The 16,290-nt window shown below is 38.2% G+C and overlaps 2 pseudogenes; one reads left to right on the forward strand and one right to left on the reverse strand.

Annotated features, from left to right (window-relative positions):
• Positions 1 to 205: 205 nt before the first annotated feature.
• LOC119192619 lies at positions 206 to 12,730 on the forward strand (annotated as a pseudogene).
• A 567-nt stretch (positions 12,731 to 13,297) lies between these two features.
• Positions 13,298 to 15,573, reverse strand: LOC119188384 (annotated as a pseudogene).
• Positions 15,574 to 16,290: the final 717 nt, after the last annotated feature.

Raw genomic sequence — 16,290 nt, forward strand, 5'->3', positions numbered from 1 at the left:
GGAATAGGGCCCTAACCTTAACATTTATAGCATTTTTCAATAATCCGTCCACGATTGGGTTCTTGTAACACTAAACTTCTTAGCGTGACTGCTTACCTTCCACATCGCCATTCCAAGCTGAAAGGTCAACAGTCATTTGTTCTTCCACATGTCACATCCATACGGGGTCGATAAATGGTGTTTGGCTTTACATTTTTAATTTCAGGAATGCGGGTGCCCCCTCGTCGAGGAAGGTATCTCGTCGGTCAACTCCCCGATCTGCAGCGGCACTCTACTCTTCATGGTGTTGCTAGAAGGCTTCATCCGAGGCCGCTGCGATATCGCCACTCCATGCAAGAATGTCAAATCTGAAGATCATTTGAGATACTCGTACGACTATATCGTGGTTGGTGGTGGGTCGGCTGGATCTATAGTGGCCGGCAGACTTAGCCAAGACGGGAAGGATGAGGTGAGCAATTTGTATTCGTAGAAGCAGTACCAATTTTGAAAGCGAGCACAGTAATGTGACCTCATAGCACCTTATGGCAAGAGGAGTTGGGTCCACATAGTGTTGACTGACTAGAGATGTTTATCCCTTGGCAGTTGATAAAATTATGCCGGCTTGTTTAGAACCATATACAGAGTCATTTGAACACTGCGTTAATAAGTTTAACCACACCTTTACCGCTGGTGACATCGTGGCAAAAATGATTCTTGAATAACAAATATCTTCATAAAATTCTGTTTTTTGTGTTAGGTAACATACGTCGGCACGTACCTAACCGGACTAGCATACAAGAAACCCATAATATTATCTAATACTAGCTTTTGCCCGCGGCTCCGCGTTATATAGTTTTTCAGGCTAAAGTTTTCCGTTATAAAAGTAGTAGTTTCTCGGGAGCCTATGTTCTTCCCAGGGTCTCAAACTGTTCCATACCAAATTTCATCTTAATACGTTGGGTAGTTTTTGAGTTTAACACGTTCAGGCAGACAGATGCAGCGGGGGACTTTGTTTTATCTAATTTTTATCTATTTTATTTAATCTGGGGTTGTCCACCCTTAAAATTTTTTTTACAAAAAATAGGGGTTGTTGATATAAGGGTATAAATTTAGGGTTGAATGTATTTTTTAATGCGACATAATAAAAAAAATAAAATTTGTATATAATTATAAAAAATATTAAGGGTGGACAACCCTTAACACTTAGGGGTATGAAAAATAGATGTTAGCCGATTCTCAGACCTACTGAATATGCATGCAAAATTTGGTTAAAATTGGTAAAGCCGTTTCGGAGGAGTACGGAGACAAACATTGTGACACGAGAATTTTATATATTAGATTATCTATTTAATAATATCAATTATAGGTGCGTAGACTGACTCGGTGGCGTAGTCGTACTATATGCGCGGCTGTCATACCGCTCTGCGGTCCTGGGTTCGAATCCTAGGTCGGACAAAGTGATATTTGGATTTTTCTGCTCCGTATCAGCTCGGGTCTGGAATTTGTGCCCGATATGGCGATAGGCTCGCCCCCTATCACATCATGAGACGGAACACACTTGGCGAAAAGTGGGTGCCTTGGTTGCGCCTCTGCATACCCCTTCGGGAATAAATGCGTAATATTGTGTATGTATGCTAAATTATAGGGTGCTTCCCTGATAGAAGCAGGAGGACAGGAGCCTACCACCGCGCGGATACCCTCGTTCTATAGGACATTCTGGTCCAACAAGCAACTTGACTGGAATTACAGGACAGTGCAGGGTCTATGTTGCCGTGATGGGGTTCAGAATTAGTAAGCGGGGGTCCACGAAAATTTCTCTGGTTTTAGATACAAATCTCAAAATTCAAGTCGAAAATTTTCCTGTTCTTGATAGCAAAGAACTAAAATATTGGCTTGACTTTGCCTATCAATGTAGGCAGATAACATTTTAAGAAGTTCAACGACTGTTTCCTGAAAACTTGTATAATCTGGGAAATATGGTAGAAATTAGCTGCAGGGGATTCACCGGAACAAGCAAAATTTTGAAAGTGGTCTATTAGAAAAAAATAATTTGGGAATCATTTACTTATATCATTTAAGACCACGTATCAACCTCGTTGAATATAATTTCAATTCACATAAGACCTTAAGTTCCAACACATAATTCAAAATTAAACTGGTGTATCTCTTTGGATACATATATTTAACACTAGCCAATGACTTGGTTGTGCGAATTACTTCGGCAATTTTTCACGAAACCTGGTTTTATTGATAAAAAAAATATTATCAGCATTAAAACAAACGCTAGCAAATAAAGTATTAAAAAAGAAACTGTCCCAAAAAAAAATTTACGACGGTCATAACGGCTGGTCATGGCAACCAACGTCAAATACAATCTGAAAAGAACATCAAACATCGGCATCCTCATTTAAACTGTCATTCTATGATCAATTTCATGGCGATTCTTGTCAATGCTTATACAATGTGCTTATACAATGTATAAGCTTTTGATGAATTATTGTTTATTTAATCCAAGTTCTGTATTGAATTATGGTCGCATTAGCGGGGTACCGTACCTCAAAAGGATCCCCTAAACTTTAAGGGATCTTTTGAAGCTTTAAGGCTTAAAGAAACACTTTGTTATCGGTTTTTCATTCCGACGGTCTGTCTATCAAAACACTTTTTCTCATAAAAGCGTAGATGCATCAAGTTGAAATTTACATCAAATACTTAGCAACGGTCTCTTTCAACTGTGAAAATATCAAACTTGGAACTCAATGAGATCAAAAGATATAACCGCTTATATTGCATATTTTTGCCTGTTTTGTAATTGAATCGACACCTATAGGATACTTCCGTTAACCTAGAGTCATAAAGATAAGAACAATGGCAGCACATGTAAAGGAAACAACCTACGGAACCCTCGGTATGCGAGTCTAACTCGTATTTGACAAGTTTTTTGCCACAAAATAGTAGAAATGTTTATTCTATAAAAGACCTTTCAGGCAGCGAACAAAGACTAGCTTAGTCTCAAAACTCACGGGAGTATTTCTCAAAGAAAATGTAAATATGTAACGAAATAGTTTTACGATATACTTACTATTAGATTTTTGTCTGATCAGTTTTTGTTTTAACTCATTCATTATATCAAATAATATATTGAATGGTAAATTAATACAAACAAAAAACAGATAAGACAAAAAGTTATAACATTTCGTAAATACTATTTCGTTACCTACATTCTATTTGAGAAATTCTCACAATAACTACTCTGTAGTTCGCACAAAAATATCCTAGAAATTAAAACTTCCATAAAATTGAATGTGCCCGCGAGTTCAAGGAACTCCGTTAACTCCACTAATCTTACTAAACACATATATTATAATATGTACGGATGCACACGCAACCTTTTAATTCTTTAAACACACAAGGATCTGCAGATGTCGGTAAAAAAATTATAAAAATATGTGTAACCCCATGACCTGTCCGTCGGTTATCGTTATGAAAAATTGTGTACAATCAGCCACAATTGCAGTACAAATTTTAAATCACCCAATAATAATAATATAGCTTTATTTATTCCATACTTAGTTCAATAAACAAGCAATAAGTGACTTAATTCTTTTAAAGCAATTTTTGTATGGACTCCCTTCGGGTAAAAGCCTCCCCCCAAGGAACTTCATTTATCTCTATCCTTCGCGACGATAAACTAATCTCGGCCGGCCGTCTCTACGACCTCATCAGACCACCTGGCGCACGTTCGGCCTCTCGCTCTCGTGCCTCGCGGACCGTTCCACATTAGCGAGCGTAAGGTCCACCTGTCTTGGTATTTGGCCACAGTGCCTGCCTGCCTGCAAAAAGATTTGGTAATTGTTATGTTTATTTGTAAAGAAAAAACTATTGAACTAATTTTAAAAATTGCATCACTAAGAGGAAGCATAAGGAGTGTTTTTAATCAGGTAATGGGCTTTAACGCAGGCGAAGACGCAAGCAAAAGCTAGTTTAAAATAAAGTATGCCCTTCCTAGTTTATTTCAGTTAATATTTCTGTTTATTCGTGCACGGCGGAGTCCATTGCAGCTGATGGTATGTGGGATCATTTTCCAGTTAGAGCAGAAATTCCCAAACTTTTTTTCTCATAGACCACTTTCAAAACTTAACTACTTTCGGTGGACCTTTTTTTGGTTCCGTGAATAAAGTGCATTACCACTACCGCCCAGCCTTCGTGGGGGACAACTGAACAGTTATATCACCGTGCCTTACGACCCCTATCAATATTATCTGCTTACATTAATAGGTGAAGTCAAGACAACATTTTAGTACTATACTATCAAACCAGATAAATTGACGTAGACCCCTGCTAACGAATTATGAACCCTTATTTTTGGGCACGCCAATGTAGGCCCCCGCCAAGTCTCCTGTGGAGACCTAGGAGTCCACCTGCACCACTTTGAGAATCATTGAGTTAGAGTATGGATTGAAAAGAGATGATCACGTATCCCTTTTTTTCGCGGGGAATAAACGCGTTGTTGCTACCACCATTTGGAGGGTCAGTGGAACTGTTATCGATTTCACCGGTCTTACGGCCCAATGTCGACATTCGGGAGTATAGCATCATCCGAGCGAGCATTGGACCGAGTCCCTAACCCCAATACCCTACACCGACATACCAACCAAAACCCGCGGTGGCCTTCTTCGGTGCAAATCGACATAATTATGCCGACCTTCCGAGTTGGTGAAAACACAAAAGTATATTTAGATAATTTTATTTGTTAAGCTATTTTTGCAGTTGGTTGTACGTCAATGTAATTTTTTATCAAGATTTACCGTCTTTATCGCATTAAGACAAATAACAAATTCGTTAGTCACAAAAATTGACACCGCCTTCGCAATCCTTGGGATTATCTGACTTTATTTATTTATTCATTCATATGCAGAGATTCTCTGCATATGCACTTCATATGCAGAGAAGTATATAGGCGGACTTAATGCCAAAGGCTTTACATTTACGACAAATAATAAATTACTTTATATTCTGCAACCCACACTCATACATACCAGCCTTTTATTCTCAAAGGGTTAGGTTTTCCTTTTCGCCATGTTTATTTCGGTCTCATGATGTGATAGAGAGCGAGCCTATCGCCATATCAGGCATAATTTTCAGCCTCCAAAATGATACTGAGAAGAAATATTTAATATCACTTTGCCCGACGCAGCTTCGAACCCGAGACCTCCGAGCAGAATTCGCGCACGCAACTACTACGCCACCGAAGCAATATAATCCATGATTCTAGAAAAATCAATGTGTGATAGTATTCGGCGCCTCAGCCTGCGATGTTATGATTAAAATCTTATAATGTGTAGTAATAATATTGGCTATAAAACTACAATTTCAAACTGGAACACAATAGTTAAGTGCTTGCTCGATGCTACTTGACCCCAGCATTCGAGAGACCAAATCCTAATTTGTCAAGTTTGCATAAACGATTTTCAATCTTAACGCATACAATATAAAATTCAGGTGGATGCAGCGTGCTAAACGGCATGATGTACCACCGCGGAAGACCAGCTGATTATGACGGTTGGGTGGAATTTGGCGCTGACGGCTGGTCCTGGGAGGACAATCTACCTTTCTTCGACATGACTGAGGGCAACAAGGAGATCGGGACTCTCGTGAGCGCGCAGTATCACTCCCGCTCCGGACCTTTGCCAGTACAACGGGTAAGTGGACTTAAATAAACTTTGCCAAAACAAAGAGTTGATTAGAGCTGAGTTGTGAAATGACACGTATTTGTATTTGACCAACTTCAAAAAAAGAGATTGTATACTGTATTTGATCCGTATTTTGCTATTTTCTCAATAACTACCGATCCGATTAAGACAGGGTTTTTGTTATTTAAATGTATATTTTTCAAATGTTTTGTAACGTTGATACGTCTACTTGCGCCGCGCCGCGGTTCTTCCATAGTATATTATATAGCAGGCGCATTATTGCGACTCGGTGAGCTTAGTCGAGCCTAGACACTACATAATATGTATTTATATAAAGCTACAGAGTTCATTTGTTTAAATGCACTAATCTCAGAAACTACTAAACCGATCTTGATTTTTTTTCACTAAAAAAAAGCTGCATTACTCCTGAGCCACAGACAAACGCTTGTTAACAATAACAGTCCGACTATGACCCTTAAATTGTCAATCAACCATCAATTGCCTTTAAGTCAAGGAATACCAGCCATATAAGGGAGTACTTTCTCTCAGGGCACAAAACTAATAAAACTCAATTCCAGTTCAACTACCAAAATCCGGAGGTGTACACGCTGCTGGAGGCCATCAAAGAGTCCGGGTATCCAGTCGTCACCGACATTAACGATCAAACTACACCAGAAGGCTTCGCAGTAGCACAAGCGTTCAACGCGTAAGTACTATAGTAGTTATTATAAATGCAAAAGATTCTAAAACTGGTTGCATGTTTGTTAGAAGTTAACGCCGAAACTGCTGAATGAATTTGGATGATATTTGCTACACAGATAGACCACGGCGTGGATTAGCGTAAAGGCTACTTTATGCCCGTAATTTGCTCCTGTAGGAAATAAAATTTTATTCCTAAAGTACCGTTTTTTTTAAATAAATGCAGCTGGTATCATATATACACAGTCATTTAGATTTTTTTCGAGGTTTTACAAGAGCGAAGTTGCGAGCAACGCCTAGTTTTTTCATAAATCTAAACAAAGAGATGTGTACCTGTATCGCTCATGTGGTGACTAGTGGTGTCACCAGTGACTTAAACAAGTAAATAGCAATTACACTTGAACTTGGAATTATAAAACATTACGTGAAACTGAAGTTTGCTAGTCACGCTGAATCAAAAATATTGTTTAATGAGCCTGAAACTGCTGTTGAATTTTATATTACTTTCATCACGGAGCTGCTTTAAATGGCGTATATGGACGAGTTTTAAACAGATAATTACAGTTGAAACCGGTTAATACGACATCGGCTTATAACGACTAAATTGTTGTTTTAGCAGTTACAAAAAAGGGTATCCTTCATAACATCTATCGCATATAGCCATTATAGACTATTGGATCCAAATTAAGTGGTCGTTTAATACGTTATAACCAGTTTTATGTCATATGTTGTTGTGTCTGTCGTTATAATCATCAGCCACATAAAGTCCACTGCTGAACATAGGCCACCCCTAAAAAATTTTAGACAGAACTGTCGAAAGCGGCCTGCATCCTACCTTTCATCATTATCAGCCTATATCTTTGTCCACTGCTGGATATGGCCTATAGGCCTCCTACAATATGCGCCATTTTACCCTGACTTCGGCCTATATTCTATATTCGGCCTATATCCTACCTTTACCTCTAGTTTATTTTCTTTTTTAGCGATGGACAACGTTACACAACAGCGAGGGCTTACCTAAAGCCTAAGAGTGTGTACCCCAACCTGAGCGTGAAACTGAACACACACGTCTCCAGAGTCATCTTCGAAGGCAACCGTGCTGTTGGAGTCGAGTACATCGATAAGAATAATGATCGGAAGATTGTCAGGGCTAAGAAAGAGGTAATATGAAAGTTATTTTTATTTCATACCAGAGGTTACTTTTTTTCTCATGACCAATTTTAAAAATTTTGCTGGTTCCGGTGGAACATTTTTTTTTTTTTTGGGTTCGCCTTTGTATTTGTTTGTATAAAATGGATGTTGTTAATGCTGTTAGCATTAGGGAATTGAATTATTTTTAAAAAGGAATTGTTTGATACGAAGGTATTCTATATTTTAAAATTTTGCCTGTTTTTTTATTTTTGGGACATTTGGGTTGAAAATTAGCGTGTTTTTTTAGTTGTCCTGAATTCGTATAAACGCAAAGTGAATTTTAATAACTGTCAATAAGATTAGAATTTCCATAACACACCGATGGGCTCACACCATGAGATGTTAATAACTTTAACTATCCTTCGCAGGTATAATCTTATTTTAACCAAAGGTGCAAATAATACTAATTTTAGCAGAAATATTTTTTTTTACGTATTCGAGCTGGTGATAATGTCCTTTCCCAGGTTATACTGAGTGCTGGAGCACTGAACTCTCCCCACATACTGCTGCTCTCTGGTATCGGACCACGCGCTACCCTGGAGAAATTCAACATCCCAGTCATTGCCGATCTTCCTGTTGGACTTAACCTCAGAAACCACTATGGCGCCACCTTGTACTTCGTTTTCACAAAAATGAAGAACACTCAGATTCTGAACTGGAGTAACTTGGTCTCCTATTTGATGTCTAAGGAAGGGCCTATGTCCTCAACCGGTATAACTCAGGTTGGTATTAACGATTACTGCAACTCTGAATAAGAAAAATCTAAAATTTTGATTCAATAAACAGCCAGCATATCAAATACTTTCGCTAAAAGCAACTTTGTTTTATGTAAATTTAATCATTGTAAGAATTAGGTAGTTGCAAGAACAAAACTGTTAGACCTATTTAACTTCACGCCATTATTGCAAATTCTTGAAAAACTTAGAAAAGTCAGTGTACCTTGGGCATTGAACCTGCAGACATTGTCACAGCAATCTGTTCGATTCCCAACTATGCAATATAACTATCAATAAAACGAATACAGCGACTGTAAATATGTAATACCTCAAATCTTATCTAACTAATATTATAAATGCAATAGTTCGTAAGTTGTGACTATGTTTAAGTAGATGTTTGTTAGAGGTAAACTCAGAAACTTGGCAAACTGGTAGTCCACGTCTTCGAATTACCCATAGACTTTTTATCGCGATAATAGGGGACCGGACAGGTATTACCAAAAAATCTGAAATTCAGTTTAAAGTAAAGTTTGCAATATTAAAAATATTATCTCATATTTGTTTTTGTAAAAGAGTTGTGATTTGTATTTTTAAATCAATAAATAAAATATAATAATTATAATATTTTTAGTCTATTCTTTACGGCAAATGAAACACCAATCACGGCGCATGACGTCACACGTGGGTAAAATGTAAACAAACAGACGTCATCTGGATGTCATACCGCGTTGTGTTATGCTTTAAAGGTGTTTTTTGACACAGAACTGCTCTAATAATTAATATTAATTTATACGGGACGTTGTTACTATCTTCCAGCTTAACGTTTACAGATTGTTTAATCGTTAATCATAATGGACCGCAAAAAATATCGTTGGTGCGTCGTACCTGAATGTAATAATACTTCGATATCTTTACCAAACAAATTATTTATTGATGTACCACGAAAAGCAGATATACGAATAAAGTGGTTGCAGTTAGCAAGACGAACCTACGACGGAATGTCTGCAGACTCACCGATTTAGTTCTGTGAGGATCACTTTGATGTAAGTAAATAAAAATAGTGTTTCGGTTTAAAATAAATCGATGAATATTTCAATTAATTAAATCATTTGTACTTCCAGGGAGGTTATGGTTATGAGATGTATTTATTTATGTTTTAGCTGCCACATGATATGGAATAGAATATTTATTTATATAGAATTCTGGTTGTTACACAGTAACCTGAGATTGCCTGAGTCTATGCAGTGTTGCCAGATCATAATTTCTCTTTACCCCAGGATTATTTGGAATTTAAAATTTTACCCAACCAATCATAAATAATTCGGTACTTGATTTTCTATATCCTTATCTATGCAGACGCCACTTCTTTCTTCACTTCCACTTCAATAATTATTAATTTAATTATCTCATTTTATTAGGAACAACTAGCTGTACACGAAAATTGTATTGAATAAAAAATTATAATTATTTCATGGCCTACAATTTTGTAGGAAACATCTTTCTCTAAGCTCAATATTTATTACAATACCGTGAAACAATAGCTTTAATACCTTAACTCGTAGAATTACCCCAAAATTACCATTAAAAAATTACCCTGCAGATTCAGTTTTTACCCTAAATCTAGGGGTAAATAACCCTAATCTGGCATTATTGAATCACTGTTCAAATGACAAGACTTGTCAAGTTGCTTTATCCACGTATCACACGAGACGAAATGACATAATGTAGCGTTTGCGCGGGAATTATAGCTATTTAACATTTAGGCTTGGTTTTATGTACTTTTTAAGCTTTATTTGTGGAAAATACTATTTTTCTTGGCTATTTATATCCACAATGATCAATTTAAAACACCTTCTGAAAATTTGTCCGGTCCCCTATTGGCTTTCATGGGAAATAATGGAATTTTTAAACTGATTTTTAAGTAGTGACGCTGACCTCGTGTGCAGTGTTAGGGTAGCGGGAAAGGTTTTTCACGAGCGAATCCGCGACCAATACTCACCTAATACAATAAAGAATTATTTCGGAATCTAGGTTATAATGTAGCATTAGAGTTTAGTTTCATATTGGGCATCACTTCAGACGCATGTAGTTCTATTGAACCAATTTCCAGGTAACAGGCTTCCTGTCATCCAGCCTGGCCAAGAACCCCCGACCAGCCCGACATCCAGTTCTTCTTCAACGGGTTCTACGCGGAGTGCTCGAAGACTGGCGAGATCGGAGAAGTGGTCCACAACTGCGGGCAACTCGGATACAACATTTTCGTAAGTTGGAATTTTCTTTCGAGCATTGGTGTACAGAAGACAGGAGATACTTTTAGATCTCAAGTATAGGTTTGTGTTAGGGTGGTACTTTGTGACAATCTTCAGATAGTCTCTAGAGAGAGCTGAAATCTGAAAAATCTCTACTTGTTTATGGAGACTTCCGCGGAGATGAAAAATCATCAAAAATCAATGTCCAAATCCAAAAGTAGTCCCTTTTTATTTGAAATTAATCTCCCAAGGGCATAACAAAGCAGTTGTAAGGTTATGGGTGTACGTAGATACATCGAGATACTGTTCTCTGACACATGTATTTTTTCGTTTCGTAGTGACAGTACAGTTACGATTACCATAGGTGCGACTGTGCGATTCATGTAGGGTCATAAGTGTTACGACCGGCGTTAAACCGCCCATAGAGATGGTTAACATCTGACAATAGTTCAGCCAAGTCCTTTGTCATCTCACGTTAGGATTTTCTGCTGTCTCCTCCGACTACACATGAGTATTACTCTCTTCATCGCAAGCTAGGCCGAATGGAATTAAAATACATGGAAAACTAGGCAAACACTAAAACAGAAGTCCTTGCACTAAAACATCAGTAGCACTAATTTCATTATGACATGTACGGGGGGACATTCGTCGCGGCCCTAGGCACACAGTTATGTGTTTATCTCATGGTTGCCAATTCAAATTAACGCCTATAAGGGCCCGCAAACATTTTCTGGCCTTCTCCCCTCTTCCCATCCTAAGAAGTTTCCCTCTCCTTCCACTACATTTCCTAGCTATCCCCTCCCAATTTTCCTCCAGGGCCCTACAGTCGCTAGGATTTTAGTATCCCATCCTCAGGTTTCCCCCACAACATTGACTACGGGTTCCGATAACCAAAAATACAACATTACGCCAGAGTATAAACCTTTTAGTTCTACACTTTTAAAATCTAAAACGTTTACTTGCAGAGCCAACGCGGCTATCCTGTTGCCGGAGAGTATTGGCTACCTGACACTAAACTCAACTGACCCGCTGGACCCGCCGATATTCGATCCCAAATACTTCGACCAGCCCAACGATATGATCATGGCTAAGGAAGGCCTTCTATATCTCAAGAGGATCTATGAAAGTCCGGTAAAATATATTTTCTAAATTGTAAACGAGCTAACTTCATCTCCTCCTACAATTTTAACTCTGTTGGAAGTAAGAGGGAAAGAAAAACTCATCTTTAACATTAGGAAATTCCGGAATTCTTGCGCCATCACCAAACCAAACCGACATATTCAAACCCAGCCATAGTGATTTCTCATTTATACGCGAATATTAAGACATTGAAATAACAATTTTACCCAGCCATGATACACTTTACAGCCAAGTTTAAACCTAATACGATATATCGTTCCAGACATTCCAAGAGCTGGGCATCGAGTTAGACGAGGAGTCGATCAAGCCGTGCGCGGTGGCGGGCGCCGCGTGGTCCGACGACTGGCTGGAGTGCATGGTGCGCGTGCACACCGACGCGCAGAACCACCAGCAAGGCACCGCGGCGATCAGCGCTGTCGTTGACAATCATCTCAGGGTGTTTAATGTTTCAGGTCATTCATTTTCTTTTTAATATGATATTTTCAAAGAGAATGATTTCGATATATTCACGAAACCACATGATCTAACTACCTCCACGATAATGCTTTCTGTTTGTAACCCTTTTTTTCTACAACGGAATGGCCGACCTGGCGCTCACCTGATGAGAAGCAGCATGACCACCCATAAGTAATTAAGACCATCTTGAACTTTGAATTGAAAAGCACTGTATTGCACAGCGCTTGTCATATCTTTTTTGCACTCTTGTGTCTAGTGTCTTTAATGGGTACTTTAAATCTACGAGCCCCTGGAGCTTAAAGAGACCTTAAGTAGATCAGCGCCACCTGTGATCACTTTGAAAATAGTTTGTCATAATTTTAAAATTTCAGGTCTACGAGTCATTGATGCTTCGGTGATGCCAACCCAACTGTCCGGTAACCCACAAGGCGCGATCATGATGGTTGCGGAAAGGGGCGCTCACTTCATTAAGAATGAAAACAGGGTTGCCAGCCTGTATGATTCAATTTTGAAGAAAGCCAAAAAGGCTTAGTGCCAGTTGTTAAAGATATGTTAACGGTTTTAACTGATGAGCCGTGTTATTTGCATTTCATAAAAGTTATTGTTTTAATTGTTGTTTTATTTCAGATGTTTTTTTATAGTATCACGTCTCTATCCCATAGGGGTAGGCAGCGACTATGAATTGCCACTTTGCATGATTCTGGCATACTTCTTCCACTTCGTCCAACTTCATCAATCTTTTATGCATTGCCGCCGGTTCAGGGTTTTTTTTGCGTATGGAATATTAGTTTCTAATACCACCCCATAAAAATCAAATTGATTATATAAAGGTCTAGGTGTTGTTTACGGTTATGCCCGCGTGAAAAGCCTTTTCTGACATTAAATCCCTAGGGATTTAATGTCAATGATCTAGATCATTATAGCATTATATAATACCATCTGTAAGACGCCAGCACCATACACTTTGCGAATCGAAAAATATCGGAATAAAAAATACCCTAATGTTAATCCAGATACGGTTCAATGGTTACTCAATTTACTTTTAACAAGCATCTTAACATCCCCATTTATTTATGCCTGTCTTCTATAAAATAGAGGAGAAAAAAAAATTATAAATAAAAAAAAAACAAAATAAGGAAATCCACCAAAAAAAGTGGCAATGAAAATAAAACAAATCTTATAATTCAATAATTTATACCGAAAAAAAATACATACATGATTATGTTCCTAATACACACATGTTAACTATATTGTTAAAATAAATCATAATTTATAATAAACACAAGTGATTAATGACACTTCATTAGCCGCTACATCTAACAGATTCCAATTAATTCAAGGAATGATAATACTCCCGCCGTTCTGATGGTAGGAAGTGAAACTACATACACAGAAAATAAAGTCTTAAATCAAATTGTGGTCCGATCGGAATTAACCGTAAAATGCATGTCTATCACTGCTTCAAATGCAACGTAACTTCTAGCGGTTATAGCACCTAAGTATTAAAATTATTCAGAAAAATTCATATCAAACTAACTTACTCGTAATTTTATCTTACACCAATTTTATATGTTTGGCAAATATTATAAAAAAATATTACGTAGAACTCGCAGGCTGCGTAAGTACAAACGTGGCAATGTTACCAACACAAAAAAATCATATGGCAAACGTTAAAATATCGATCGTAAAATTGGTAGGCATTATTAAATTCGATCGTCAATTTTAAAAATCGAATACAATTATTTGTCAACCAAACTACATATTTTAAATCTCCCAATCGATTACGCATATCGATTTTGAAATCGATTGTGGAGCAGCCTGCATGTGGCTGTTTACTGTTCGTCCTTGTCCTTGGCGCCGTGCTTGAGGATGCGCGTGAACTCCACATAGTCGAAGAGTCCGTCGCGGATGGGCGCCTCGCGCAGCATCTCGTCCACGTCGTCGTCGGTGAAGCGGTCGCCCATCGTGGTCAGTAACTCGCGGAGACGCTCCTCGCCTATCACACCGTTGTTCTCTTCATCGAAGCATCTGGAACGATTGGTTCATAAATGCAACTATATCCATATAAGTAGTCCCAAGCTCACGCTAAAATACAAGCCTTTTTATATCTTTATTAATAATAAAGAGGGTTTGATCAAACATGATCATGCCACCCCCTTTGGCAAAATACAAGTCTTATCAGACGACATGAACTACGAAAGACTTTCTACCTCACAACATCTGCAGGAGTCATTTTATTGTAGGAATTTAAAATTCTGCCATCAAACAATCCAGGTCGAAATAAAGGGACGATTAACTTCTTAGGTAAATCTTATGACATATTTGACATTTGTTGTTATTATGGAAGCAGTAACCCAAACTGCAAGTACTTATACTTGGAATATTGCTCTGATCCGTCCCCTTGTATGCAAGACTGATAGTATATTATATTAAATTAAAGTTATATGCTAACCAGGAATAACTTTTGGAAGGATACTACAAAATTCCTTCACTCTATAAATAAATGGATATGTGAACGCACTTTGTGAAACGACGCTATTTGTGTCTTCAATTTGTTTACCGTCACATGACCTCTTTTTCATATTCATTACACTTTATATATTAGAAATAACAACCCTGTATAATGTTGTGCCAAAGACTGGGTATAGGTCCTTTACTTATAAGATAAGACATGCCTTCAAACACAATGGCCCAATATTATCATAGATATACCATAATACTTTGATATTATGTTAAAATCTATTTACAAAACTCTTCAGTCAAGTATATGTATCTTGCATGAGGCCTAATTGCATCATTAAAAATTGCTTACCCGAATGCGTTCTTGATGACGTCTTCAGGATCGGTGCCCTGCAGCCGCTCGCCGAACAACGTCAAGAACATGGTGAAGTTGATTGACCTGGCGCCTCATTCATCATGCCTTCCAGATAGTCTTCTGTGGGTTCTTACCTGAGAATAGAATCGGCTAAATATACTACTAAATACACTTAAAGTTCTGGAATTTTTCGCGACATTACGAATTCGATAGAATTTTTAACTAGATTCACTTTCTAGAGAACACATGTGGCCCTATTCTTATGGAAGCCCATTTTCTCCATTTCCCCAGTACATTAAGAGTAAATGCAATATGTATTGATTATTTTTAGATTATTATATGTTTACTGAGGTATTTATTATTGGTGGGCACGCATTTTACGACACCGAATGGTGAAGCTCGGAGTCTAGGAGAACTTATAGTTACTAAAACTAACCAAGAGAAGCCAGCATATCATGCAGGTCGTCTTTGTCAACGAATCCGTCCCGATTTTGGTCGATCATGTTGAAAGCCTCCTTGAACTCGGCTATTTGCGCCTGATCGAACATCGCGAACACATTGGAGGTGGCGCGTTGCGCACGCTTGTTCGTGCCGCGGCGGCCGGCTGTCTTGCGGGACGACATTTTGATCTGGAACAAGGAATACATAAACTCAAAACCAGGGATAGGCAGAAGTCAGTAGGGCCCAAAATCATTTGGCAGTATCCTTAAGCTGTTAACCCTGCTCTGGGTTCAGAGTGTCAACTTTACAGTCCAGGTTTTGGTTGACATCCTAGATTGGGCACCAATTTATGTGATGGTTTCAACTCATTAACATATAGCGAAGTTGACACTTTAAATTTACGCCCTGAATGCAACACGCCCTCTCCTATCACATCATCAAGAATTTGGGATGTGTGTATTACCTGTGCCACTATCTACATCTGCAAGGTTGGTGTGTGTGAATGAATCTTATCTGACCATAGACAACCAGTTTATAAAGAGGAAATAGGCGATTACACAATATAAATTTCTCTATGACACACACAAACTATAATCTTATTTCCTACTATTATTATTAATGAGAAATTTCGTATATTACTTTTTTGTATACAAGCACGGCAAAGTGACCCCACTGCACTTGATGGTAAGTGGAGGGCTCCAATAGACTGACAAGAAATGATTATCCTTTGACAGTTGACACAATTATGCCGATTCTGATCCCGAACGCGACACACTTACTTGCAGGCATTATGGTCACTATCCCGGGCGGATATATCCTTAGCACCAGCAAATTATTCATTAAAAGTAAAAGCATTAACCACTGAACAGGTGAATATAACTTGGTATACAGATTATACCAAACCTGAATTATCA

This window comes from Manduca sexta, unplaced genomic scaffold (assembly GCF_014839805.1).
Source record: "Manduca sexta isolate Smith_Timp_Sample1 unplaced genomic scaffold, JHU_Msex_v1.0 HiC_scaffold_300, whole genome shotgun sequence".
Classification (NCBI taxonomy): Eukaryota; Metazoa; Arthropoda; class Insecta; order Lepidoptera; family Sphingidae; genus Manduca; species Manduca sexta.